At 44.6% G+C, this 24,776-nt stretch overlaps 1 long non-coding RNA gene across 12 annotated transcripts in view; it reads left to right on the plus strand.

The window, feature by feature from the left end:
• Positions 1 to 24,776, plus strand: part of LOC126068969 (uncharacterized) — a 144,253-nt gene that overhangs the window by 93,737 nt on the left and 25,740 nt on the right. For 8 of the 12 annotated variants that reach the window (XR_007515788.1, XR_007515787.1, XR_007515786.1 and 5 more), the window contains one exon: positions 10,687 to 10,870. The exons of the other annotated variants lie outside the window; for them this stretch is intronic. This is a non-coding gene — a long non-coding RNA (uncharacterized LOC126068969). The remainder of the gene's footprint in view (positions 1 to 10,686; positions 10,871 to 24,776) is intronic. 12 annotated transcript variants of the gene reach the window in all.

Raw genomic sequence — 24,776 nt, forward strand, 5'->3', positions numbered from 1 at the left:
AGACTGGTAAAAAAAAGATGCCTCTTGGGATCAGAGTAATGAACAGCAGCAAGCTTTTGAGAAGGTGTCTTAGGTTGGGTTCTCTAGAGAAGCAAAATCAGTAATACATATAAATATATAGAGAGAGATTTATATTAAGGAAACAGCTCATGTGATTGAAGGGGTTGGAACATCCCAAGTCTGTGGATCAGGATAGAGTCCTTTCCCAATTCATGGAGCCGCAGAAACTGGTGAACCAAAGATGAGCAGGTTCGAGAGCAGGGATCCCGCTCACAGGTTGTGACGGTCGAGGAATTCCCAAGGTCAGCAGGCAAGGCTGCAAGTTTTCTCCTGAGTCAGCTGCAGGGGCTGGTGAACCCAAGATAGGCAGGTCGGGGAGCAGGACTCTTGCTCGCAAGCCGTGAAGATTGGCGATTCCCAAGATGGACAGGTAAGCTGCTAGCTCAAGTCCTAAGAACCAGAGGTCGGACAAGAAGAGCTGCTGGATCCAGAACAAGCCAACAACCTGTTCAAGGCAAGCAGGAAAAGGAAGTAGATGGCGGAAGGGAGAGAGATGAAGGCTGAGGGGTGGTGAGCCACCACAGGCCCCACCCCCACCAGTACCACTCAGCAGATTCCATAATGGGGAAGATCACATATCAAATTTCAACAGGAAAGTGACCACAAGATTATACAACTGCCAAAAACACTGAGAATCATGGCCCAGCCAAGCTGACACACAATCCTAACCACCACAGAAGGCAATGGTGTTGGTTGCACAAGTGACGATACTAGGTACAATATGGGAAGGATTATCCTTCCAGTTGGACATAAGCAGCACTGAGGATGGCTTTGACTAGGCTTTGTGGCAAGATCAGGGTGGAACCAATGTCCTCCTAGGTTTCTGGTTCCAACTGTGGAGGGGGGCAGAAAATTGATAGAGTGCCATGAAGAAACAATTGTTGGTGGCCCATAACACCCTTCACTAGGTAGAGCTGTTAACATGGGCTGGAGTTATAACCCGTCACACAGCTTTATCCATAAACCGGTGGGTCAATGGGCTGTTTTCCAAGCTGTCATCAGCTATAGGCCATACAGCTATGCGGACCAAATGGCACGCATACCCGAAACAGCACAGTACATTTTCTACCAGTCCATTGTCCCAAGAGTTACAGGCTATACTTGGTCCAGTGACATATCAAGATGACCCCCCAACACAGGCTAGTGAGCCGCCAGAGCCACCTCTTAGAAGAGAGGGGAACACCTGTTGCCAACAGACGCCTGGTACACAGATGGCTCTAGCTGAGGTATGCCACCACTGTGGGTGGTAGTGGCTGTGCAAGCCTCCATTGATACTATTTGATTTGAAACTGGGTCAGGGCAAAGCAATCAGTGGGCTGAATTAAGGTCTGCATGGATGGTCGTCACTCACAAACCCTGGCCCTTAACCCTGTGTACAGACAATTGGGCGGTAGCCTGTGGCTTAACTGTGTGGCTAGGCCAATGGCATAAGGAGCAGTGGACAATAATGGGTCAAGTCCTGTAGAAGAAAGCCTTGTTGCAGGACATCTGGGATCAAATCCCAACCTTGGATACAAATCTAATTGTCTTACATGTAGCAGCCCATTCACGTCTTTCCCCACCAGGAAACCAAGAAGCAGACGCTATAGCACAAGTTAGAACAGTGCATCCCGAGTGGGAAGCTGCCCACTGGACTGACAAGAAAAGCAGACACCGTAGTTCCTGTGTTCATTGGAAAATAGCTAAAGAGGAAGGAATAGCAGTGAAGAATAGTGATTCGGTGGATGCTACACAAAATCGCCCCATGTGCTCAAGCCAAAACCCAAGGTTATCTGCCTAACAATCCTGGGAAGATACGTAATGGAACACAGCCAGTGATGGACTGGCAGGTAGATCATATAGGGTCCCTAGCCCCCAGTGTTTTTGATGTTGCTTTTAAGTGCTGTCAAGTCAGTTTTGACAAATAGTGACCCTATGTACAACAGAACAAAACACTGCCTGGTCCTGCACCATCCTCACAATCATTGCTATGTTTCATGCAAGGAGGAAGAGGGCCCATTTCCCTGGCCCAGGCAGTTCCTGTTCCTCTGCATTCTTCTAGCCGCAGGATCCCAAAGTTGTAAATAATCGTTGTTGTTGTTAGGTGCCATCAAGTTGGTTCTGAATCATAGCGACCCTATGCACAACTGAACAAAATACTGCCTGGTCCTGTGCCATCCTCACGATCATTGTTATGCTTGAGTCCATTGTTGCAGCCACTGTGTCAGCTCATCTTGTTGAGGGTCTTCCTTTTTTGTGCTGACCTTCTACTTGACCATTCTCCAGGGGATGATCCCTCCTGATAACATATCTAAAGTATGTGATATGAAGTCTTGCCATCCTCGCTTCTAAGGAGCATTCTGGCTGTACTTCTTCCAAGACAGATTTGTTCGTTCTTCTGGCAGTTCATGGTATATCCAATATTCTTCACCAACACCTGAATTCAAAGGTATCAATTCTTCAATCTTCCTTATTTTATTGTCCAGCTTTTGCATGCATATGAGGCAGTTGAAAATACCATGGCTTGGGTCAGGTGCACCTTAATCCTCAAAGTGACATTTTCCTTTTTAACATTTTTGCAGTAGATTTGTGTAATGCAATATGTCATTTGAGTTTTTGACTGCTGCTTCCATGGACAGGGATTGTGGATCCAAGTAAAATGAAATCCTTGACAACTTCAGCATGTTCACCGTTTATCATGATGTTGCCTGTTGGTCCAGTTGTGAGGATTTTTATTTTCTTTATGTTGAGATGTAATCCATAGTGAAGGCTGTAGTCCTCGTAAGTGCTTCAAGTCCTCTTTGCTTTCAGCAAGCAAGATTGTGTCATCTGCATATCACAGGTTGTTAATGAGTCTACATCCAATTCTGATGCCATGTCCTTCATACAGTTCAGCTTCTCAGATTATTTACTCAGTGTACAGATTGAATAAGTAGGGTGAAAGGATACAACTCTGATACACACAGTTCCTGATTTTAAATTGCTCAGTATCCCCTTGTTCTGTTTGAACATTTTGCCTCTTGCTCTATGTACAGACTCCGCACGAGCACAATTAAGGGTTCTGAAATTCCTATTCTTTGAAATGTTATCCAAAATTTGTTATGATTCACACAGTCAAAAGCCTTTGCATAGTTACTAAAACACAGGTAAACATTTTTCTGGTATTCTCTGCTTTCAGCCAAGATTCAACTGACATCAGCAATGATATCCCTCGTTCCATGTCCTCTTCTGAATCTGGCCTGAATCTCTGGCAGGTCCCTGTCGAGGTACTGCTGCAACCGCTTCTGACTTATCTTCAGCAAAATTTTACTCGTGCTTGATATCAATGATATTGTTTGATAATTTCTGCATTCTGTTGGATCAATTGTTTTTGGAATAGGCACGAATATGGATCTCTTCCAGTCAGTTGGTCAGGTAGCTTAGCATAGACCAGTGAGCCCCTCCATCGCTGCATCCATTTGTTGAAACATCTCAGTTGGTATTCCGTCAATTCCTGGAGCCTTGTTTTCTGCCATTTTTTGTTTGTTTGTTTTCTGCCAGTACCTTCAGTGCGGCTTGGACTTCTTCTTTTAATAACAGGTTCTTGATCATATGCTACTTCCTAAAATGGTTGAATGTCTACCATTTCTTTTTGGTACAGTGACTTTGTGTATTCCTTCCAATTTCTTTTGATGCTTCCTGCATCATTCAACATTTTGCCCATAGAATCCTCCAGTATTGCAAGGCAAAGCCCAAATTTTTTTTCTTCAGTTCTTTCATCTTGAGAAATGCCATGTGTGTTCTTCGCTTTTGGTTTTCTAACTCCAGGTCTTTTCACATTCATTATAATACTTTCCTTTGTCTTCTCTAGCTGCCCATTGAAATTTTCTCTTCAGCTGTTTTTCTTCACCATTTCTCCCGTTTGCTTTCGCTGCTCTACGTTCAAGAGCAAGTTTCAGAGTCTCTTCTGACATCCATTTAGGTCTTTATGCCTATCTTTTTAATGACCTCTTGCTTTTTTCAAGTATGATGTCCTCGATGTTATTCCACAACTCGTCTGGTCTTTGGTGTTTAGCCCATCAAATCTATTCTTGAGATGGTCTCTAAATTCAGGTCGGGTATACTCAAGGTCTTACTTTGGCTCTCGTGGACTTGTTTTAATTTTCTTCAGCTTCAACTTCAACTTGCAAATGAGCAACTGATGGTCTGTCCCACAGGCGGCCCCTGGCCTTGTTCTGACTGTTAATTATTGAGTTTCTCCATTGTCTCTTTCCACAGATGTAGTCGATTTGATTCCTATGTATTCCATCTGGTGAGGTCCCTGTGTATCATCTGGTGAGGTCCCTGTGTATAGTCCCCATTTATGTAGTTGAAAAATGGTATTTGCCATGAGTAAGTCATTTGTCTTGCAAAATTCTATCATACAATCTCTGACATCATTTCTATCACCAAGGCCACATTTTCCAACTACCAATCCTTCTTCTTTGTCTCCAACTTTGCATTCCAATCACCAGTAATTATCAATTCATCTTGATTGCGTGTTTGATCAATTTCAGACTGAGGAAGTTGGTAAAAATCTTCAATTTTTTCACCTTTGGCCTTACTGGTTGGTGCATAAATTTGAATAAGAGCTGTATTGACTTGTCTTTCTTGTAGGTGTATGGATATTATTCTATCACTGATAGCGTTGTACTTCAGGATAGACATTGAAATGTTCTTTTTGACGAATGCAACACCATTCCTCTTCAGTTTGTAATTCCTGACATAGTAGACCATATGGCTGTCTGATTCAAAATGGCCAATACCAGTCCATTTCAGCTCACTAACGCCTAGGATATTGATGTTTGTGCATTCCATTCCATTTCTGACAACTTTCAATTTTTCTACATTCATACTTTGTATATTGCACATTCTGATTATTAATAGGTGTTTGCAGCTCTTTCCTCTCATTTTGAGTCATGGCACATCAGCTAATGAAGATCCCAAAAGCTTGACTCCATCCACGTCAGTAAGATTGACTCTACTTTGAGGAGACAGCACTTCCCCAGTCGTCTTTTGAGTGCCTTCCAATCTGAGGGGCTCATCTTTCAGCATGATATCAGATGATGTTCCACTGCTATTCCTAAGGTTTTCACTGGTCAATTTTTTTTTTTCAGAAATAGACCACCAGGTCCTTTTTCATAGTCTGCCTTGGTCTGGAAGCTCTGCTCTAACCTGTTCACCAAGGGTAACCCTGCTGGTATTTGAAATGCCGGTGGCATAGCTTCCAGCTTCAAGGCAACACGCAGCCACCACAGTACGACAAACTGACAGGCAAGTGAAGGAGTGAAATACACTCTCATTTCTGTGGACACCGTTACCAGCTTGACACAGGCGTTTCCATGTAAAGGAGAGAACCAGGCTGCTACAATAAAAGGATTACAAAAATTGAGAGTTATTTATGGAATACCCCCAAAGGATTGATAATGACCAGGATACACACTTTACCGGTCATAATGTGAGCGAATGGGCAGCTGAGAATGAGGTACAATGGCATTTCCACCTGCTATACAACCCCCAGGCCACAGGCCTGGTGGAAAGGAAGAATGGTATCCTAAAATAACAAATACCACCCTTTCAGGCAAGGCTTCTCTGATGGGTGGACCAAAGTGCTGCCTGAGGCTTTAAGGTTGATAACTTTGACTTCCACTGGGGCTTTAGCCCCATATGCCAGACTAGGAACCTCGAGTGACCCTCCAACAATGATACAAGTGACATCACAGGCTCTGGAATTGTATCCACCAAGATTGTTACCAGAACAAAACAGCATGGTCCTCCGGACATTTCCAGACCTGGTGCCGGGAAGTGGAACCATCTAATGGGCACTTGTCGTGGATTACCCCACCAGGGTGGATTGAATACTTCTTCCCTCTGGAGGCAGAGGAACTGATTGGTCTAACAGGGGAGCCCACCCTCCTACTGCACAGAGGGCCTTGACAGTCATGGTTTACATGGAAAGGAACGATGGCTATATCAGGAGGGACGAAGTGTGTCTTTTCTGGCAAAGAGCAAAATGGCTGACTTTACTCACAGCCCCTCAAATGATCTCCTAGGGCAGCATGTATGGCACACTCAGCCAGGAAAAATGCCTAAATCAGCTGGTGTTCTCACCACCCAAGGGGAAACCACTAATGTGATCCTAACAGAAGGGGAAAATTTACCCCTCTTGGTACCTAGTAAACACTTGTCTTTCCTACTGTAGGCATGGCCTACTCTGCTTTCTTCCCTTTGGGGCTGCCAATGACTTCCTAGAGTGGGCTCCTACTTTGCCGTAGTCCACAACAAAAACAGCTGCTGGGTCTGTGGACAACTCCCCTTTTCAAGCACCAAAGGCATGCCTCGGAGTGTGGAGCCCCTGACTGAAACTGTTTGGGCAGCTGCGGGAGACATGGAGGAGTATTAAAGGCCCCTTAACTAACTGGGGTATAACAGGAGAGGAAGGGCACAACAACACCCTTCCCTGGACTCAGACTGTTGCGGACACCCACATCTTGGTAAAAGACCACAACACCTCTCAGTTGCTGCCACAAGAGGTTGTTTACCACTTCTGGGATGGTTTAGGTTGGCTGGTACCCAAACGGGGTACGTTAGGGAAACCTGATTCTGTCTGTTCTGGACCAAGTAAAACCTCCTGGGTTCCCCTATCTCCCTCCAATTCCTCCTACCACGTAGTGGGCTGGACTCCTGCATCCCACTGCCGACGGGTGATAACGCCTAATAGCACTGAATGGTTGCGGTATAAAAACCCCAGCAGGACTGCAGCAGGAGTGCACCTCACTCCTAATGGCGCCCAATGGCTGTGTGATCACTACTTGTGGCCGTGGTTACCATACGATTGGATAGGGCTTTGCACTTTGGGATTACTCTATGCTGCAGGAACCATTAGAAAAACTATGCCAAAACCTCTGACTTACCCCATAGTAAAAGCCAGGTGGACCAAGTGTAGTCTTTTCCACTGGTATGATTTCTTTTTAACTGTTTTTGTTCCCCTCATTGGCTCCTTAGAAGTAACAGGACAAATTGAAGCTCTAACTAATTTTACTAAACAAGCCCTGAATGATAGCAAAGAAAGCTTGTGGCCGTTAACTGCTGAAATCACCCAAAAGAGGAAGGTAGAACCGAATGGCTCTAGACATTCTAACAGCCACTCAAGGTAGGACATGTGCCATAGTAAAAACTGAATATTGTACCTATATACGAGACTACCGCTAGAACATAACTGATTTGTTAGGACATATGAATAAAGATAGAAACCTTGGACACACCTGATGGCTGGTCTGCTGTGGCCACCTGGTTTTCCTCTTTCCTTCATGGCTGGAGAGCGTTTTTTTTTTGGGGGGGGGGGTCTTGGTCTTTTCCTGGGTATAGGGTTTTTCTGCTGTTTGTCTATATTGTTGGCATTGTCTGTGCTTCCAACTACAGCAACACTGTCTGTCCCTACCTGCAAAGGTATAGCACCTCGTCTCAGGGCCCTCAGAGACCTTGTGAAAGAGGGGGAATGTGCCAGATTATAAGTGCCAGCCTGGAGGGGTGGGTTGAAGGGGAAACAGGCTTTGCAAGGGTGAACAGGGCTGCCCTCATGCTTTCTGCTAGTTTACTACCATTTGCTAAGTCATTCTTATATAATCCTTGCTGAGGTGGCCTTATGGAAGTCTAGAGGCATTCCTGGCATGTAGCCACTATTGTTCATCACTACTATAAAGCTCCTGTTTCCCACTGTGGGGCACATGGAGATCTGCTTGGTCCTGCTGTCACCCAGGACCTGCCTCATATGTAAGTTCCCCTAATAAACTCCTTTGCTGCCACCCTGGATTTGTCTGCCTCTTTCTTTGGTCTCTCAGTGCCCTTCATTTTTGGAGGCAAGTTTCATGTTACCAGTCCATGCCGGGACAGAAGGCCATGTGTAAGAGAGAAGAGGACTATTATTGAGGGCCATCAGGCCTCAGACACTGGACCCACAGTCCTACCGGCAGAGAGAACTATAAGAATCTGTATTCCATCAGAATACCAAACTCAGCAAACAGCTTACTCTTCAGGTCTCTCAGAAAGGCATGGCCCACAGCTTCCTGTAGCAGGTGGGGAAGAATTAACCAAACCTCAGACATCAGTCAACTCAGGTTCTGACCTCAGAAGAACCAGATAGTAGGAGGAAGAAAGGGAGGGAGGCCTTTGGACTTTTTGAGTTACCATCTGGCTCAAGAAGTCCCCAAGCAGTTGGCTCAAACCCCATAATTGACATATTTACATGTGACTTATGCCAAAAGGGACATAAATGAATTCTCCTGTCCCACCCCACCCACCCATCCATCCAAGCCGAACATGGCTGAGCTCCAATTTTATGTCTCCTGCCAACCCTGAGCCCTGGAATACTTTGGTCCTGGTATCCTCAAGGGAAAAAAAAAACCCTGAGTCGGGTCTTAACCCAACCTCCAGAGACTAGCCCCCTTCCTTCCTCCCTCCCCAGAAAGAGCTAATAATCCCCAAATGTATCCAGCACTTTGTACTTCCCAAAGCATGATCTCATTTAAGTCTCATAACAACCATGTGAGGTCGGAAGAGCAGGGATTATTATCCCCATTTCTAGATGAGGAAATTGAGGCCTAGAGAAGTTAAACAATTACCAAATTCACGCCACCAGCAAGCCCTCTGACTCCAAATCCAGCACCAAGTTTAGAAGAGATGCCTGGATCCTTTAATCTTAAAATGTAGACTTTATCTGTCTCATGGGAAATGTGGAGAGGAGGTTCAGACGGTTCAGTAAGATGTGAAGGATCTGTGCCCAAAGAACCTGGTGAAGGGCTTATTAGGCCATGGCTACTCTCCCTTTCTGAAAGGGACTGGGGGAGGGGGAGAAAACAAACACTGCTTGAACATCTACTAAAAAAACACCCCAGTGCCATCGAGTCGATCCCGACTCATAGCGACCCTGTAGGACAGAGTAGAACTGCCCCATAGAGTTTCCAAGGAGCGCCTGGCAGATTCGAACTGCCAACCCTTATGGTTAACAGCCGTAGCATTTAACCACTACACCACCAGGGTTTCCCATATATAAAGTACCTAATATATTGTGGGCACCGAACATCTACTAGGTGCCCATAATATATTAGGTACTTTATATACATTATCTTATTTAATCCTTATAAAATTCTGTGAGGTATGTTCCCATTTCACAGAGGAGGAAACTGAGGTTCAGAGAGTAGCATCACTAGGCCTAAAGTCACACAGTGACTAAGTAATGGAGTTAGGACTTGGCCCTAATTATGACTCTAAAGCCCATGTTATTTGGGCAAAACGCTATGCCCTCTTCCCTTGGAATGTGATTATCTGCCTTGGTACCCGTCCAGTTACTAAAGGAAACTTGTCCCTGATAGAGCTTCAGTAAGGGGACTTTAGAAATCAGGAAACAGAGAAGGGAGGGAAAAGAGGAATTGCGGAGGAGGGAAGAGCTCCAAGAGTTTGTGGGAGAATCCAGATTCCTCCCAGGAATTGTGAGTAGTGTCCCCTCCCTCTTTCCATCTTCTCCCCCCTCCTTCTTGACACAGGCTGGCTGGGAGATCAGAGAAGTATCACTGAAGGGCAGCCTCTTGGCAGATGCAGGGCTGCAGGCAGAACCACAGAGGCCCACTTCCTGGGTCACCTCCCACTGAGAACCACAAAGAATCTGGACAAGAACTCCAATATTTCTCTAAACCACCAGATTGCATTGCCTCATCCCTTCTCTACCTTCCTCTTCTCTTCTGCTTACATAAGCCTCATAGATGGAAACCCAAGATTTCAGTAGACAAATCCACTTCCTTTCTCTGCCTTGTAAGCCAAAGAATAGGCCTCATGAACTTGGTCCTGATCTACAGAGATCATATTGTCCACCCCCCTGTCTTTAGGTAGATTCATACAGGCCAATGAAGTTCTCTCTCTTGTTTCGAGCCATTTAAAAGGTAGGACAACCCATAACCTTCTTCAGGCAACTTTCTAGCATTACGTTCTTCACCATCAGGAGACTTTTCATAATACCTTGTTTTGGCCTCTAATGCCAATTCTTTTGTTTTAACTGTAGTGGGAATGGGAGGAAATGACTAGCTCAATTATGCCTCTCCCAGCAACAAATGAGGCCAACGACCCAGCTATTCTTCAGGAAACCAAGAGCTCCACAGTGTTTTTGTTGGTTGGCCAAATTTTATAATTCCCTAAGAAATAGTGAAGGATGAAAAGTAAGGTAAAACTAAGATGGAGAGCATTGGAAGAAAAGTCAGAAGTACAAGAGAGTAGACCTATTAGATTATTGGCTGTCATAATTGCCATCACCATTTTTAATTGTCCCAATTTTCATTATTACCATTACAGTGGGTTCTTTTGGAGTGGTTTACCATTACCACTGCCAATATCACCCCATCTCCATTGCCGTTCTTATTGCTATCACAACTGTGATGGTTAAGATTATACGTCAACTTGGCTGGGCCATGATTCTCAGTGTTTATATGTGATCACTCCCATGATGGGATCTGCTGTGAGTATCCAATCAGTTGAAAGGGAGTTTCCGTGGGCTTGTGGCCTACATCAGAATATAAGTGGACATTCTGCCTTTTGGCCCTCTCTGGATCCTACAACTGCCTCCTATTTTCTGACCTCCAGTTCTTGGGACTTGAGATAGCAGCTTGCCTGCCAATCTTGGGATTCATCAATCTCCACAGCCTGTGAGCAAGACCCCTGCTCTCCAACCTGCCAATCTTGGGTTCGCCAGCCGTGTGGCTACATGAATCAGGAGAAGCCTCTATCCTGATCCACAGACTTGGGACATTCCAGCCTCTATAATCATGTGAGCTGGTTACTTGATATAAATCTCTCTCTATGTATATTTATATAGAGTTTTGCTTCTCTAGAGAACTCAGCCTAAGACAACAACCATCAACATCATCATCTTCACCATCACTTCCACTGCCACTATCACCATCACTGCCTCCATTGTCACCCTCACCATCAACATCACTACCATCTTTATCAACCACCACCATCACCACCTCTAATATCACAAGTACAGCATCTACCTTCATCACCACCTTTATTAGCACCATCACTACTTCTGCATTACTATCTCCACTTCTATCATAATCACTACTATTACCACCTCAACTATCAGCATCACCTTCATCCCCTTCCTCACCACCATTTCCACCTATAACATAACCATTATCCCCTCCACGGTCATCACTTTTATCATCATCACTACCTCTATCACCATTACCAAGTCCATTAACACCATTACCATCACCAAATGTACTATTGCCATCATCACCTCCATTGCTACCTCTATCATCACCACCACATCTATTATCATCTTCACCATTATCTTCATTGACACTGTCAGCATCACTGCCATTATTATCAATATCTCTATCACCACCCCTGACACTGTTACCATCTTCATTGGCAGTAAATGATCACTACCGCCATTTTTATCATTAATAAGATATATTGTTACAGTCCCTGCCCTCAAGGGCCCACAACAATTGATAGGGCCTCAGGCAAAAAGTAAAAAGAAAGAACACAGAGACCAAAAGTGTAGGAATATGGAGGTTCCCCGATGTCCATCTCAGCTGTGGACAAAGAAGCCACCCTGGTCAGGGGTGCAGGTCTATTCTGGAGGTGGCAGAGTGCAGGACAGAACTCCAGGCCTACAGTAGCAATGATAGGGGTAGCTGGCCACTGACTCACAGTATTAAAAAAAAAAAACTAAACCCATCGCTGTTGAGCCGATCCTGACTCATAGTGACTCTATAGGGCAGAGTAGAACTGCCTCATAGAGTTTCCAAGGAGCACCTGGTAGATTTGAACTGTGGACTTTTTGATTAGCTACTGTAGCACTTAATCACTATACCACTAGACTAGGGTTGGCAGATAAGCCTCAGATGAGCCTCAGAAGTGACTATGGGCCATGGCCAGTCTAGGTGGTGCCCTGGCCAAAAGCCAAAGGAAAGGACATGTAAGTAAGCTGAAAAGCCCATGAAGGAGAATTAGGCAACTGTAGGGGGTCTTGCTCCTAGACTCCATCCCTAGTTAAAGATCATTCCCTCCACATATCCAGGTATCCCTGAATCACCTTGGAGTTTTGGTCATCTTCCATATTCCCAGCTGCAAGTTCAGTCATTGGAGCATAGAACAGCTCTAAAACTGTCCCAAGACTCACCGAGAGGATGCAAAGCCTGGTTTAGAAGAGATTCCACATGTCCCAGGGAAAAGAAGGAAGCAGCTTTTCCTGTGCTACTGCTTTCCTCTCCCTAGCTTTCTCCTCCAGATCCCCTGTTCTTCTTTTCCTCCCTCTCAGACAACCTTCCTCTTCCAACATTTTCCCCCAGGATCCCCTGTAAATTCACCCTTCCTGGCTCTTGTCCCGCCTGCCTCCAGTGTCTTTCCCTAGCTCCCTCTCTCTCTCTTCCCTACCTCCTCAGCCCTCTCCTTTCTTCTCTTTGGCAGGCACAGGTTTGAGATGCCTTAAGCGAGAGTCATAGAGGGTCCTGGGAGAATCTATTTCTTAAACTAATAGACTGCCCTGTCGGGGGCTGTTTCCTGAATCTGCAGCTAAATTATCCTTTGCCCACTTTCATCCCATTAATCCTGCTGCTGAGAAGGGGAAGAAGCTCATTAAGTAATCAGATCATTCCACTCAAGTCTGGGCGTCTCTCAGCTCCCTCTGCGCATGCACGTAGCCTTTGCCCCCCACTGCTTTCTGGGCTTCCCTTCCAGGCGGGGATCCCCAGACTCTGCCCCAAATTTCCAGCGTCTCCCATCAGGTCTTCCTTCACACACTCCACCCCACATAGGCATGCATGTGCACACTCTTAGACTCCCCACACAGCAGATATGCCACTGACAGCCAAGCTCTCCACATACATTGTTGATCATAATCATGAACAATTTTTATCTATTGTGTGCTCTCCACGTGCTAGGAATTTTGCCTACATTATCTTATTTAACGCTCCCAACATCCCTGTGAGTTTGGTGTTTTTATCCCCCCCGCCCCTGCTTTTGCAGGTGAGGAAACAGGGACTTAGATAAATTCAGGGGCCAAGGTAATACAATGAGAAATTACAGAGCTGGGATTCAAACCCAGGTCAGTCTGATCTCAGAGCTTATGTCTTAAACTCTAAACTACTGTGCTCTCCTGCCTTGCATCCACTCCCATGTAGACCTATACCCCTGCACACCATGCACACCTTTGTTCACACACCATGCACATGTTGTGCACATGCAGAGCACACACTCCATACCAAAAGTGCACACATTTTATATACTGCACACACAGATACACACACAGGATACAGAACACACTCCCAGGAAGAACACACTTACTCAATCCAGCCATTTAAAAAATATTGAATATCTACTTGTGTGCCAGAGCAACTAACTCTGCCCAGTGTTTGGCACCATGGTTACCCAAGAGACGAAGGAAATAACCACATTTTGAGTGTTTACCATATGCCAAACCGTATGTCAAAGGCAGTCCACGGTCACAGGAACATGTGTGTGACTATACACACACACACACACACACACTCACACACACACAGACACTCTAGCTCGAATTAGTACTGAGCCTACCACTCCTGAGGTCATGAGTCCTGGGAACAGGAATAGAATTTGAAATAGTACCTAGGGGAGATGGAGAGGCTGGAGGTTGCTGAGCCCACTGCACAAATAGGGAAACTGCGTTTCACGAACGCTTAAGTGCCCAAGCTGGAAGGACCTCAAAGATCTTCCCTCCTTGCCCCATACCAATAGTTTATATTTGTTAAAAGAAGAGGTACAAACTGGGAAGTAGTATATCCTGTCAGCCTCCACAGGCTCTGGAGCCCAAGCTACCCCTCTAGGGTCCAGGGACCCAGGGTGAACACCCATGAGATTTCCTATGCTGCCCTGTCAGTTTTGGCCTGACTTTGCTTGACTTAACTCTGTAATAAGGGGCATGGACAGGAAATTAAAGATGAGAGGATCAAGGATAAGGGTGAACAACATAACCATGTCATAGTTGCTATCAGATGGGAGAGCACATCAAAAGAAATGTAAATTGCCTCAAACCAGCCCATTACAAGAGCAAGGGCAAGGCTAACAATCAGATTATCGAGTCCTGAGTGGGGACAGAAACACTCATCACCCAGCAAGTCTTCCACCCAAGCCCAGTCTACCATTGAGATAGACCCAAAGAGAGGAGGCCATCCTCCCTACATGGTGTGCACCCGTCCCTGCATGGTGTGAAGAAGCTGCTCTGTGCCCGATAATCCGAACAGCCTCTGACACAGGGATGAAGGAGATGTCCGTGGACCAGGCAACTGGCATCCCTTGGACTGGGAGCTGACCTAGCTCTTTCCATGTCCTAAAGGAGGAACTTTGAGTCCAAGGGCTCTAAGCACAGGGGGCCCCTGTTCAGTATCATGTACTGGAAACTTCCATCCCAACCCTGTACCATCTTAGCTGTGTGGCTTCGGACAAGTCACTTCTCCTGTCTGGGCTTGTATCCCCATTGTTTACAATGAAAAAGCTTTTGGAAGAATAAAATGAAATGGAATAACAATAATAACAGCTAACATTTACCAAGCAATTACTGTGTGAACTAGCATAGGCATTGGTATACTTTTTTAAGGGACCAGATAGTAAATATTTCAGACTTTGTAGGCTCTACAGTCTCTGTCACAACTACCTAGCTCTGCTGTTGGGACACAAAAGCAGCCATAGACAAGTAGGTAAACAGATGAACATGGCTGTGTTCTAATAAAACTTTATTTACAAAAACAGGCAGTGAGCCAGACTTGGCCTGTGGGTTGTAGTTTGCTGACCCTTGAACTAGACACTGTGCTAAGTATTTTACTTGCATTATCTCATTTGATGCTCAAACAATCCTGAGAAATAGATACTACTATTATTTTTATTTCCATTTGATAGGTGGGGAAACTGAGGCATAGAAGTTAAGTAACTTGTCCAATGTTGTACACCTGGGAAGTAGCACAGCCAATATTTGAGCCCAAGCAGTTTGGCTCCTAAACCCATGGTCTTAACTTTTACACTATATGACCTCTCAGAATGAGAACAATGATAATTACTATAACAATGATAATCATTGCTTACATTTCCATGAAACTTTACATGTTTGCAAAAGAGCTAACAGAAATACCAGCAGTTCTCCCTAAGGAGCTGCAGCCCACTGGACTCTCACAATCAGTTGCACAGTGGTTAGAAAGTCATTTGTTGATAATAACAGTTTAAAAAATGATTTACTGCTGTTTTAATAGACTAGAGCTGACCTAACGTTATCCCTCTAATAATGCCCTTCTCACTCACTGAAATATGTTTCCTGGAAAGAGAGTGAAAGGACTGGAGTTTTAGTTGCTTTGCCAGGAATGCCTGAGGAGGATGGCAGTCAGAGGCATGCCAGCTGTCAATCACAAGGAGAGAAGCAGGAGAAAGGTAAAGAATTGCTAATATACCTAACCACCCTGGAATGTTATAAAGGCCAAGGGAATCAACATAATTAGTCCCATTGGATGGCTGAAGAAGCCAAGGTGCTTAGAGATGTCTCCAGGTGCTCAAAGTTACACAGCTAGAATGTCAGTGATAATCTATTATCAGCGGTAAGAGTCAAATGTTCCATAAGAAAAAGTCAAGAAGCCAGGCAAAATGGTGTTCAGATCCTGACTCTGCGGCTTACTGTGTGACCAGAATCATTCTTATCAGGTCTCAGTTTCCATATCTGTAAACTGGAGATAATGACAGCACCACACCTGACAGGGCTTGTTGTCAGGATCGAATGAGACAATAAGCAACGTCTGTGGCTGTTGGGGGCTGTTTTACCCGGAGAAGAGAAGACTCAGTGAGAAGAAAGGGGGAGGGAACTAACCTTTAAGGAGTACCTACTATGTGCCGGAGCCCTGGTGGCACAGTGGTTAAGAGTCCAGCTGCTAACCAGAAGGTCAGCGAATCCACCAGCCATTCCTTGGAAACCCTATGGGGCAGCTCTACTCTTTCCTATAGGGTCGCTATGAGTTGGAATTGACTTGATGACAACAGGTTTGGTTTTTTGGCGGGTTACTATGTGCCAGGAAAGCTCCCAAAGCTATCTCAAAAAAAAATCCTCACAACTCTAAGGTAGGAATAATGATCTCCATTTTACAGATAAGGAAACTGAGGTCCAAGGCCATCTAGCTAAAAAGTGTCAACAGAATTTGAATCCAGTTTTGTCTGCTAGTCCAGAGTGCTAGGAACATGGTAGCCTTCAATTACCTGAGTGGAGCATCAGATGGGAAGTCGGCGGGGTGGGGGGGGGGTTCATACATTCAACAAATATTTATTGAGCATTTACTATAGGCGTTGTTCTAGGTGCTGAGGATGCAACCCTGAACAAAACAAGTTCCTACCCCCCATGGAGCTGAAATCCTATAGGTCAACAAAATAAACTTTGGGGTCCTTTCCAGTTCATGGTGCCATGATCCTGGGCCAAGCACCTGCTCCCTACCTCAGTTTACCCCTCATAAACCCTTCTCAAGGGAAATAAGAAGAATTGTCTACTCCCAACCCTCCCTCTTGGTGTCCTAAATGGCTGCCTGCCCAACCAAGAGCAAAGGCTGGAGGAGCCTGACTCTCTGAGATATCATGTGCCTCCTCCCAGGGTGCTGGGGCTGAGGACCCTGACCTGGCCTAGACCTGACCTATGAGCTGTCTCTGGGAACAATGGTTAGGGGCGTCTCCTTCAGGACTCCCACAGGGTGGGAAGTAGGGCTTGTGACAGGCTGGCCTTGGCATTGTTTAGAAGGTACATTTCCTGGCTGAGTTGGCAGCTAGAGCTCCTGGGATACTGGGGTGGGCCCAGAAGGGTTTGTATCTCTCTATCTCTCCTCATGAACAAAATCACTATTTTTGCTCCAGTCTTCCCTTGGAAGAACTCTCCCTCCTTCTGCCCAGGGCAGAACACAGGCTTGCACAATGCCCACACTGTCACACAGGATTTGCTGTCCTGAGCCAAGTGGCTGAGAGGCTCAAACTCACCTACCAGCACTTGTCAATTCTCACACACACTGGAGGCCGGGGAAAGCCAGGCAGATGGAACAGTGGGACACTTTCTCAGACAGTTGGGCAGTGGGCAGGTTGTCAGCAGTGCAGCCTTCCAACAGTTTGAGTCCAGTAAACTGGCAATCCCTGGGTGCACACTCAATAGCCGGGTAAGGTGCCATCAGCTAGGCAGAGTCTGACACAGCTGGCTAGGCAGGCAGTCCACCAACCCACCCAATAGCCCGGCAAGTGGGTGGCCTGCTTCTCCTTCACACTTAGGCTTGAGTGGGGCTGTGGGCATGGCCCCGTGGTGAACACTGGGAAGAGGGGGGTGAATACCAAGGCAATGAAGCAATCAAGAGAAAGGGCTAAGTCCTCAGCAATGCAAAGAACTTACCACTCCCCCACCCCATGCCCCACCCCACCCTGAGCCTTTGATCACAAACACATAAGGCCGACCCTCGCCCAGCCCTCAACATGTCCACATTTCTTCTGTCCCCCCATCACACACACACACACACACACACACACACACACATACACACACATACCACATCTGGGGAAGGGGGCTGGGCTTTTGGGCCTCACCTCTCTGTGAACCTCTCTTTTGATCACCAAACCAGTCACAGGGAAGGAGAGTTGAAAGGAGAAAAGGGCAGGAGAAATCCTCCTTTCCTTTGCCCCTGAGTACATCGCTCACTGAGGCTTAGAAAAGTCAAGTGACTTGCTGAAGGTCTGCCAGCAAAATATGAAACCCAAGTGCTGAGCCCTGACCTTCCATGGGCCAAGACCTCAAGGAATCCCCTAATGTGAAGTGGAAAGAACTGGGGAATGTGCCTCCGGATGACAGAAAGGGAGAGAGCCTGGCTGCCACCTGTTCTTTTTCTCCATGCTAGCCGAAAAAGGAGCCTTGGTGGAGAAGTGGTTAAAGTACTTGGTTGCTAACTGAAAAGTCAGCAGTTTGAACCCACCAGCCACTCTCCGGGAGGAAGATGTGGCAGTCTGCTTCCATAAAGATGTACAGCCTTGCAGACCCTATGGAGCAATTCTACTCTGTCTTATAGAGTTGCTATGAGTTAGAATTGACTCAACGGCAGTGGTTTTTTTTGGTTTAGCCATGTAGGTAAATATAAGAATATAAGACCCCTCCTATTACAGAGCTTGACTGTTTACAAAGTACCTTATGCATGTTTCTTCATTTAATTTTCCCAACAACCGAGGGAGGAGAGTATTATTCTTTTTTTTTCCTTCGGGAGTCAATTCGGACTCATGGGGACCCCCTGTGTGTCCGAGTAGAACTGTGCCCCATAGGGTTTTCTTTTCTTTTTTCTTTACTTTTATTGTGCTTTAGGTGAAAGTTTACACCATAAATTTTTTCTCGTTAGTTTCTCATTCAAAACTTTATACACAAATTGTTTTGCGACATTGGTTGCAATTCCTGCAATGTGTCAGCACTCTCCCCCCTTTCCATTTTCACCCTGGCTTCCCCATGTTCATTCATCTAATTTTCTTGTCCCTTCCTGACCACTCATCTTTGCTTTTGGACAGGTGTTGCCCGTTTGTTCTTGTGTACTTGACTGAACTAAGAAGCATGTTCCTCATGTGTGTTTTTATTTGTTTTGTAGGCCTGCCTAATCTTTGGCCGAAAGGTAGACTTCAGGAGTGGCTTCGGTTCTGACTTAGCAGGGTATCTGGGGTCCATTGTCTTGGGGGTTCCTCCAGTCTCTGTCAAACCAGTAAGTCTGATCTTTTTTTGTGAATTTGAATTTTGTTCTACATTTATCTCCCACTCTGTCCAGGACCCACTGTTGTGATCCCTGTCGGAGTGGTCTAGTTCTTCTGGACGCAGGCTGGTGGAGGCTGTGGTTCATGTGGTCCGTTCGTCCTTTGGACTAATATTTTCTTTGTGTCTTTGGTTTACTTCATTATACTTTGCTTCAAACATGATGGGACCAATAGCTATATCTTAAGTGGCTACTCACAAGCTTTTAAGACCCCAGATGCTACTTACCAAAGTAGGACGCAGAATATTTTCTTCATGAACTATGTTATACCAATTGACCTAGGTGTTCCCGGAAGCCATGGTCCCCAGCCCCAGTAACCTGGCCCCTCAGGGTATTTGTATGTGTCTAGGAAGCTTCTATGACTTTGCCTTGGTCAAGTTGTGCTGCCTTTGCCTATGTTTGTGTTGCCTTTCCGTTCATCAAAGTTAACACTTGTCTACTATCTAGTTAGTGATATCCCCTCCCCAAAACTCCCCTCCCTCATAGCTATCAAAGATTGTTTTTTTTGTGTGTGTGTTTGTGTAAACCTTTTCTTGGGTTTTTATAATAGTGGTCTCATACAATATTTGTCCTTCTGTGATTGATTGATTTCACTCAGCATAATTCCCTCCAGATTCACCCACGTTGTGAGATGTTTCCCGGATTCATCATTGTTCTTTATTGTTGTGTAGTATTCCATTGTGTGTGTGTACCATAATTTGTTTATGCATTCATCTGTTGATGGGCACTTAGGTTGTTCCCATCTTTTTGCGTTTGTGAATAATGCTGCAACGAACGTGGATATGCATATGTCCATTCATATGATGGCTGTTATTTCTCTAGGATGTATTCTTAGGAGTGGGATTGCTGGATCATATGGTATTTCTATTTTAAGCTTTTTAAGGAGATGCCATATCATTTTTCATAGTGGTTGTACCAATTTGCATTCCCACTAGCAGTGCGTAGGAGTTCCAATGTCCTTGAAACCTCTCCAACATTTGTTATTTTCTGTTTTTTTGATTAGTGCCAGTAATATCAGGGTAAGATGGTATCTCACTGTAGTTTTGATTTGTCTTTCTCTAGCGGCTAATGATCTCAAGCATTTCCGCATGTGTCTGTTAGCCACCTGAGTCTTCTCTGGTGAAGTGTCTGTTCATATCCTTTGCCCATTTTTTAATTGTATTATTTGTCTTTTTGTTATTGAGGTGTTGGAGTATTCTATAAATAGACTTTAGAAATTAGTCCCTTCTCAGATATGTCATAGCGAAAATTTTTTTCTCAGTCCTTAGGTTCTCTTTTTACTCTTTTGGTGAAATCTTTTGATGAGCATAAATGTTTAATTTTCAGGAGCTCCCAGTTATCTAGTTTATCTTCTGGTATTTGTGCATTGTTTGTTATTGTTTGTATTGTATTTATATCATGTATTAGGGTCCTTAGAGTTGTCCCTATTTTTCCTTCCATGATCTTTATGGTTTTAGGTTTTATATGTAGGTCTTCGATCCATTTTGAGTTAGTTTTTGTGTATGGTGTGAGTTATGGGTCCTGTTTCCTTTTTTTACAGATAGACATCCAGTTTTGCCAGCACCATTTGTTAAAGACTATCTTTTCCCCATTTAATGGACTTTAGTCCTTTGTCAAAGATCAGCTGACCATAGGTGGATGGATTTATACCTGGGTTCTCAATTCTGTTCCTTTGGTCTAAGTGTCTGTCATTGTACTAGCACCAGGCTCTTTTGACTACCATGGCTGTATAGTAGATTCTGAGATCAGGTAGTACTTTGCTTATCCGAGGTCTTATTCTTTACCATATAAAGTTGGTGACTAGTTTTTCCATCTTGTTAAAGAATTCTGTTGGTATATGGATTGGAATTGTATTGTATCTGTAGATCTCTTTGGGTAGAATTGACATTCCCACAATGTTGAGTCTTCCTATCCATGAGCATGGTATGTTTTTCCATTTATGTAGGTCTCTTTTGATTTCTTGAAATAGTGTTTTGTAGTTTTCTTTGCATAGGTCTTTTACATCCCTGGTTAGATTTATTCCCAAGTCTTTTATCTTTTTAGGGGCTATTATAAATGGATTTGTTTTCCCGATTTCCTTTCCAAAGTTCTCTTTGTTATTGTATAGGAATCCAACTGATTTTTGTATGTTGATCTTGTAACCTGCTACTCTGCTGAATCTTTCCATTAATTCCAGTAGTTTTCTTGTAGAATCTTTGGTGTTCTGTCTGTATAGTATCGTATCATCTGTGAATAGGGATAGTTTTACTTCTCCCTTTCCAATTTCGATGCCCTTTATTCCTTTTTCTTGCCTTATTGCTCTAGTTAGGACTTCTAGCACAATGTTAAATAGGATTGGTAATAAAGGACATTCTTGTCTTGTTCCTATTCTCAGGGGAATGCTTTCAGCCTCTCTCCAATGAGAATGATCTTGGCTGTTGGTTTTATGTATTCTTTATCATGTTGAGGAATTTCCCTTCTGTTCCAATTTTATTGAGAGTTTTTATCAGGAATGAATGTTGGACATTATCAAATGTCTTTTTCTGCATTGACTGAGATGATCATGTGGTTCTTTTCTTTCCTTTTACTTATGTAGTAGTTATGTTGATTGATTTTCTAATGTTGAACCATCCTTGCATACCTAGTATGAATCCCACTTGGCCTAGTGTATTATTATTTTGATAAGATGCTGAATTCTATTGACTAGAATTTTGTTGAGAATTTTTGCATCTCTATTCATGAGAGATATTTGTCTATAATTTCCTTTTTTTGTGGTGCCTTTGCCTGGCTTTGGTATCATGGCTATGCTGGCTTCATAGAATGAATTTGGGAGTGTTCTTTCCTTTTCTATGCTCTGAAATAGTTTGGGTAGTACTGGTGTGAGCTTTTCTCTGAATGTTTGGTAGAATTCTCCACTGAAGCCATCTGGGCCAGGGCTTTTGTTGTTGTTGTTGGGAATTTTTTTGTTTTTTGTATTAATTCTTCAATCTCTTCTCTTGTTATAGGCCCATTCAGATTTTCTATCTCAGTTTGTGTTAGTTTAGGTAGATAGTGTTTTTTGAGAAATTTGTCCATTTTCTCTATGTTCTCAAATTTGTTGGAATACAATTGTTCTCTTATGATCGCTTTTATTTCGTTTTGGTCCATTGTAATGTCCCCCACCTCATTTCTTATTTGGGTTATTTTCTTCCTCTCATGTTTTTCTTTTGCCAGTTTGGCCAATGATTTGTCAATTTTATTGATCTTTTTCAAAGAACCAACTTTTGGTCTTGTTGATTCTTTCTATTATTTTTCTGTTCTCTATTTCATTTATTTCTCCTCTAACCTTTATTATTTCCTTTCTTCTGGTGCCTGTGGGCTTCTTTTGCTGTTCTCTATTTGTTCAATTTGTAGGGCTAACATTTTGATTTTGGTGTGTTCTTTTTTGATGTGTGCATTTATTGCTATTAATTGACGTCTAAGCACTTCCTTTGCTGTGTCCCAAAGGTTTGAGTATGATGTATTTTCATTCTTATTTGATTCTAGGAATTTTTTTTATTCCCTCTTTGATTTCTTCTATTACCCAGTTGTTTTTAAGCAAGGTGTTATTCAGTTTCCATGAATTCAATTTTTTTCCTTGCTCTTTTTGTTATTGGTTTCTACTTTGATGGTGTTGTGATCAGAGAGGATGCTTTGTGTTATTTCAATGTTTTGGATTTTATTGAGGGTTGCTTTGTGCCCTAAAATGTGGTCTATTCTGGAGAATGTTCCATGTGCGTTGGAAAAGAATGTATACTTTGCTGCTATTGGGTGGCATGTTCTATATATGTCTATGAGGTCAAATTGGTTTATTGTGGCCTTCAGATCTTCTGTATCTTTGTCGACTTTCTTTCTAGATGTTCTGTCCTTTACCAGGAGTGATGTGTTGAAGTCTCCTACTATTATTGTGAAACTGTCAATTTCTGTTTTCAGTGCTGTTAGAGTTTGTTTTATGTATTTTGGGTGCATAGGTATTTATTAGGGTTACTTGAGAGCATTTTTTTTGTCACCATTATACAGATGAGCAAACAGGCTCACACAGGTGATGTGACTTACTTGCTCTAGGTCACCCAGCAGGAAAGAGGTGGAACCAGGTTTTGATGCCAGGGCTGTCTAGAGCCCTCAAGTGACTTTTTCATTTTCAGTGGGGACCTCTGAGGCTGGAAGTGAGAAGGCCTGGCCAGCTGCAAACAGGGCTTGATCTTCAGGCTTTATAGGTTCTTATTGACCCACTGGAAACCCTGGTGGCATAGTGGTTAAGTGCTACGGCTGCTAACCAAAGGGTTAGCAGTTCAAATCCTCCAGGTGCTCCTTGGAAACTCTATGGGGCAGTTCTGCTCTGTCCTATAGGGTCAGTATGTGTCGGAATTGACTTGACGGCAATGGGTTCGGTTTGGTTTTTATCGACCCACTGGTTCCTAGGGTACTATCATGTTGGACTGCTATTGCTAGCCTGCTAGGCTTCTCAGCAATCCCCAGCCCTGACATTCTGTCTGCAATGCCCACAGCCGTGTCCCTCTCCCCCTTGTCCCCTACTGAATGCCACTTGGTTGGGATCAGAAGCAGGGGCCTATGCCCCCTCCGCAGCACCCTGCCTTCTGGAGTTGAGCTGCCTCTCAGCTTCTCTACTTGTGCAGTCTATGGTATGGCTTACTGCTGGGGGCGGGGCAGTGCTGGAGAAGGAAGGCCTGAGTCATCCCCAGACCACGAAGCACAATGTTTGGCAGGATTCCTAGGCCCAGGCTAAGGAAGGAGCAGGAGCATTGAGTTACAGAGGCTGGCCTAGGGCAAAGAAGAGGCGGTAGGGAAGGGGGTGTCAGTGAGTCCACAGAGATGGGAGACTCATAGAAAACCAGAATCCACAGGCTCTGGCCAGGGGGAAGGCCCCAGGGAGCATTGGGGGCATCTGGAGGGGGGAGGAAAGCACAGAGAGGCCAGTGGGACCTTGACTCTGTCCAGTCTTCCTTTCCAAGAAAGGTCTCCCCAGCCAGAGCCCCCTCTCTGTACAGCGGGGTGACAGCTGGGGTAGTTCCAGAGGAGGCATCCCCCTCAACCCCACAGAGGGAGGGCACCATTTCCCACCGCCTCCCTCTACCTCTTCCTGTCACATCCTTGGCCACCAGTGTTTCAAAATATACTGGTTCTTAGTTGGCTGTTTACTTAGGAATCAAAAACATCAAGTTTCAAATTCATTCCACAGCTTTAGCTCTCATCTCTTAACAGACCATTCCAGTACAAACTGCCTCCCTGAGCTCCAAGCCCACAGAGTTGACACCCTACTCAATACGTCCCCTGGGGTGATCCTCAGATACCTTCAGCTCACCTGGGCCTAAACTAAACTTTTCTTTCCCCACCCTCATCCTCCAAGGTAAAAACCACCCTCTGTCTCTAGGGGTAGTGTCACCATCCCACAGATGGGCATCATCCTTGACATGTCCTTCACCATCCTTCCTCCAACATTGATTGAGCACGTGCCAGACACTGTGCCAGGAGCTGGGAGACAGCAGTGAGCATGACTCCTGCCCTTCTATAGATTACAGTCTTGTTAGATAGAAAAAAGTAATCACAAAATCACCACAGAGTTTACTTAGAGCCGAGATAGGGGTAGCCAAAGGGACTGAGGGAGCACATAGGAGGAGTATCTGATCCTGACCTGGGGGTAGGGGTCATGGAAGACCTCTTGGGAAGCTAAGGCCTGAGTGGTGAGCAGGACCTATCCCAGCGCAAGGATTGTTGAGGGGTGGTGTGGGGGTTGAATTATTCTGGCAGAGAAGAGGCCAGAGGGAAGGGGGAGCTTGGGCCATTGAAAAGAGTTTAGACTTTATCCTAAGAACAGTTGGAAGCCATTAGAATGTTTTAAGCAAGCAAATGAAACTCTGATGTGGGTTTCAAAAAGATTGCCCAGCC

The sequence above is a fragment of the Elephas maximus genome, chromosome X, assembly GCF_024166365.1.
Source record: "Elephas maximus indicus isolate mEleMax1 chromosome X, mEleMax1 primary haplotype, whole genome shotgun sequence".
NCBI lineage: Eukaryota > Metazoa > Chordata > Mammalia > Proboscidea > Elephantidae > Elephas > Elephas maximus.